We start from the raw sequence: 5,633 nt of genomic DNA, 5'->3' as shown, positions 1-5,633 counted from the left end.
TTAATAAAGCATTGAACTTCCTGATCTTTACAATAATTTGTAATCAAGTAATTTCTAAACAAGAAAAATACAACTACAGAAGAAAAGTAAAAAATATTTTACTGTCCCTTTGTCAAATATTTAAAAATTTGGGCAGTGGCCCCACAAGGCATTTTAAAAAAACCTTTAAAAATCAGAAAAACCGGAAAGATTGAGCATTTGGGGGGGGGGGGGGAATACAGAAACAGAACAGAAGAGAAAGTTTAATTTCCAATTTTAATTCCAAACATAATTTGCAACAGTGTTGTCACTCTCAAAAAGGAACAATCAGATCAGGAAAGTTTACTTTCAAATGAAAACGAATTTTTACTAAATTCTGAAATATAAATATAAGTAGTAGACTTCAGAAAACTGAGTCAATAGAGAATGTTTAGAATTCCAAAGAAAGGAATAAAGAGGTAAACAGCTGACATATAAGAAATGTGAATTCTAGATTCAAGAGGTGCAATAAGGAAAACCAGAAGTGACAAACACAGCAGACAGGAGAGAAGCAACAAAGATGTAAAAAACACGGGGGCAGGAGGGTTGAAAAAATATTACCTACAAAGGTAAATAAAGGTGACATCAGAATTCTTCTAAATCTTTGTGTAAAACTTGAACACAACTGTCTGATTTGACATGCAAAGTAGTGAATATTACGATCAATTTGGTTAAATCTCCATATAATAAAACTTTATACCTCACAGGTACTAAACGTTCTCTCAAATGTCCACCAAACATTTGTGGGGAAAAAAAAATTAAGAAAACTTCACTTTCTAAAACAATTATTCAGGCCACATTTTTCTGACTCTAAGCCATTAAATCTAAAAATTACTAAAACAAATCAAGCCACCTGAAAATTTTAAAAAACTCTTCTAAATAACTCCTGATTCAAAAATGGAATAAAACAGACAGATGCAGTTCAGGCATATCCTCAACAAGAGGATTTAGCAAAGACATTATCTCAAACTAAAAAGACTTTCAATACCCAGAAAACAGGGCAGAATAAAAGAGCAATATCCCAGTGACATTTCAGAGAATGCGAATGTTGAATTATTTCTAGATAATAAATAAATTGTCCACACCTGTAACATAACAAGTTGCACAAAGAAATGATCATTTAGAACTCGAGTTGATGTCCCTTGTGAGAAATACATTTCCAGCATAAGGTATCTCCATTTAAATTCTAATAGTGAAACAGAACTGTGGAAAATCACAGCTCATCTATTCTGAGAGAACACTCTGTGTCTAATATGGCCAGTGTCAAGAATCCTCACAAGCTGGAGAACTCTGGGGAAGAGCTGGATCAGAAGTATTCCAAGGCCAAGCCGCTGTGTAACGTAACATGTGTGGGAAAGTGTTTTAAGAAGCCAGCAGCACAAAGAAGTCAAATTCAACATCTGCCACGTGTGTGGAAAGATATTTACACACTGTAACCAGCTGAAAACTCATGTAAGAACTCATACAGGTGAGAAGCCATACAAACGTGAGTTACATGGTAGAGGCTTTGCTCAAACATGCCAGCTAGTCACCCATAGTTGCATGCATCATGGTGAGAAAAAAATGCTGTAAATGTGATGTATGTGATTTACAATTTGCAATTTCTAGCAATCTCAAGACTTATTCAAGGATATGTAGTGGAGAGAAGCCATATGTCTAAGACAGGAGTGGACAGAGATGGGCCTAAGCCAGCACGTTGACCTGTCACATTCGTAGGCATATTGGAGGAAAGCCTTACGTGTGTCACACCCATGAGAAGGTATTTGCTGTCTCTAGTTCTCTTATTATGCACAATGGAAACACACAAAAAGAAACCATACGAAGGTGGCTATCCATGGAAAAATTTGTATTTCCTCAGGAGAGATCAACAAACACATCAATAAGAAAGACTATTTATTATATAAAAATTCTTTCAAAGACATTAAAAATATAAAGATGCACGAAGCAAAAGTCCATTCTGGAACAGACAAAACTTTAGATTTCAGAACAGAGAATCAAACAAGATGGCAGAATACACAGTCCCCAGCATCATTCTGTCCCACAAATCAACCAAATTTACAACTATAAAAATGTAACATCAGCCAAGCTGGGACCGCTGGAGCTCAGGGGAAGAGGAGGAGAGACCTACGGAGTTCGTGAAGGCAGGAGAAACTATGATGAGAGAAAGAAAAAGCTGCTCTGAGCATTTCGGGCCACAGCTGCTTTAAGGCTCGAGCTGCTGAGCAAATGGAGCAGGAACCGGCAGAAGCTGCAGCTGTGCCCTTCAGATGGAGTTGCTTGGGGGCGGCAGGAGAGAAGAGGAACTTGGTGGCCCCCAGGACAGCAAGACCACTAATAGGGTTCCCGTGGACCCACGCAGGAGCGAGGAGCCAGAACAACTGAAAAAAGGGAGCCATTCAGAGGCTGGTGAGTCATCGCAGGGGACCAGCGCAGGACCTGTCCCATGGGAAGTGTTTGAAGCACAGGCAGTGGGGGAGATGGGCCCACCAGGAGAACACTGGGACACAGCGAGGACAGCTGATCTGCCCCCCAATCAGCACAGGACCACTCAGAGGAGAATGGTCAGGAATGCAGAATTGCATGGCGTGCAGTTTGATGAAAAAACTCAGGCCCAGCTCAGAGATTCTGCAGAACACAGATCCACTGGGTCACTGGAGAGCTGGAAGTACCTATAAGGTCAACCATTAAACCCTGAGCTGCATTAAACCCTAGGGAAATAGAAGTAAAGCAGCAATTTAAACAACCACACACTCAAGTACTGATCCCCACAGGAAGTTACCCCATATTAGAAGCAAAGGACAAAAAATTAGTTCTGGCCTAGGCACACCACCAGCACCTTGAGGCCTGCCTGGGAACTGGAGGCTTGGATCTGGGGACCAGACCCCACTCCCACTTCCAGGCAAACTGTGCCAGTGCCTCGGGGCCAGCCTGAGGACCTGAAGCATGGAGAAGGGAACTGGACCCTCCTCCCACAACCAGGCACACCACACCAGCACCGTAGGGCCTACCCAGGGACTCGAGGCAAGGAGAAGGGGACCGGACCTCTCTCCCACAACCAGGCACACTGAGCCAGCACCTTGGGGCTCACCCAGGGACCCAGGATATGGAGTTGGGAACCAGACCACCCTCCCACAACCGGGCACAACATGCCAGCACCTCGGAGCCCACCCAAGGACCTAGGGCAAGGAGAAGGGGAATGGTCCTCTCTCCCACAACAAGGCACACTGCGCCAGAGCTTCAGGGCCCACCCAGGGACCTGAGGCATGGAGAAGGGGACTGGAACCCCCTCCCACAACCAGGCACAACACACCAGCACCTTGGGGCCCGCCCAGGGAACCAGGGCATGGAAAAAGGGACCAGACCTCTCTCCCAGAACCAGGCACACCACACCAGTGCCTTGGGTCCCACCCAGTGACCCAAGGAATTGGAGCCAGGAACCAGACCCTCCTCCCACAACAAGGCACACCATGCCAGTACCTCGGGGCCCACCCAGGGACCAGAGGCATGGAGAAGGGGACCAAACACACCCTACAACCAGGCATACTGGCAGTGCCAAGAAGCATACCAGAAACAGCACCTCCATGTGGGTGGCCCACCACAGCCACCACAATAACCATGGCTGCTGCAAAAGCGGCTAGAAGCCACAACCACCACACAGATAGTCTGCCAGCCACTGGAGTGCATTGACACAAGGAGATTCACCAGCAGAGACCAAAGAAAAGAAGAGGATGTCTCTCTCCACAAAGCCCATTCCAGAGTGACAGAAGAAGCATCTGCTCTATGATAATACTGGGGGAATCTGATCACATCTCTCAGCATTGGATAGATCATCTAGGCAACAAGTGAACAGAGTAACCATGATTCTTTCAGAAGGAGAGAAGAAATCTAGGGCAATTAGAGGGGGGAGGGGGAGGGAATGGGGGAAGGGGTGAGATTGGACAAGGGGCATAAAGAATAATTATGATTTGTAGCAATATATATGCTAGTAATATTGATTTAATCAACATATCTCAATGTTCAACCCCCAAAATATGTATAACTGATTTTGATTCAATAAATAAAATTTCAAAAAAAAAAAAGAATAGAGAATCATATCATGCTTTGAGTAAATGAGATTCCATACAGAAATGTCCTGAATCAGAAACTACGGATTTGAAGCTTTCTGAAATGACTTTCCCACTAGCTCTTCCACTTAGGACTAAGAACCTGTTGTCAATAATCAGTCTCCTACATCAGATACTTTCTTGTGGTTAACTGAGAACTAGAGTTGATTTTTTTTTGCAAGTTTATACTGACTGTGTAAGGAGTATAGAATTGCTAAAATTTCTGTTAGTAAACATACATATCTCTTGTAAAACTTTTATTCACTGACGTAAAAGCACATTTTTCCCTGATTTATTTTTTCCAAATTGATAAAAATTGTATATATTTATTACATACAACACAATGTTTTGAAATATGTAAACACTGTGGAATGGCTAAACTGAGCTAATAACATATGCTTTACCTCACATATTTATCATTTTTGTGGTGAGGGCACAAAATATACTCTCTTAGTAATTTTTGAGAATACAGTACATTGTTATTAACTATGGTCACCAAGTTGTACAAGATCTCTTAACTTATTCCTTTTATTATATCCTTTGACCAACATCTCCACAATACCCTCACCCCCCAGCCTCTAATAGACACCATTCTGCTCTTTGCTTCTGTAAGTTTGCCCTTTTAGATTCCACATATAAGTGAAGTCATGTGGTATTTGTCTTTCTGCGCCTCGCTTATTTCACTTAATAAAATGTCCTCCAGGGTCATCCATATTGTCACAAATGACAGGATTTCCTTCTCTTTTAAGGCTGAATAGTATTTCATTGTGTATATATACCACATTTTCTTTATCCATTCATCCATTGATGGACACTTAGGTTGATTCCACATCTTGGCTATTACAAATAATACTTTTTGCAATAAAAATGGTAGTACAAAAATCTCTTTGACATACTGATTTCATTTCCTTTGGAAATGCACCCGGTAGTAGGATTGCGAGGTCATATGGTAGTGCTATTTTTAATTTTTGGAGGAAACTCCATACTATTTCCTATGATGGCTGTACTAATTTACATTCCCACCAACAGTACACAAGGGTTCCCTTCTCATCACATCCTCGCCAGCACTTATCTTTCATTGATTCCATAATAGCCATTCTAACAGGTGTGAGGTGACATCTCATTGTGGTTTTAATTTGCATTTCTCTGATGATTAGTGATGTTGAGCATTTTTTCATATACTTTATGGCCATTTGTGTATCTTTGTTTTGAGAAATGTCCATTTAGGTCCTTTGCCCATTTTTAAAAGTTTATTTTTTAAATTGATACATAATAACTGTATACATTTATACAAAGAAATGATAATTCCTTTGCCCATTTTTAATTGGGTTATTTGTTTTCTTTCTGTTGAGTTGCTTGAATTCATTATGCGAGTATATGTTGGATATTAACCCCATATCAGATGTATGGTTTGTAAATATTTTCTCCATTCCAAAGGTGGTCTTTTCACTCTGTTGATTGTTCCTAGCTGTGCAGAAGCTTTTTATTTTGATATAATCTCATTGGTCTACT

This window comes from Galeopterus variegatus, unplaced genomic scaffold, assembly GCF_000696425.1.
Source record: "Galeopterus variegatus unplaced genomic scaffold, G_variegatus-3.0.2 Scaffold6098, whole genome shotgun sequence".
NCBI classification, from domain to species: Eukaryota; Metazoa; Chordata; class Mammalia; order Dermoptera; family Cynocephalidae; genus Galeopterus; species Galeopterus variegatus.
This window is presented reverse-complemented; position numbering follows the sequence as displayed.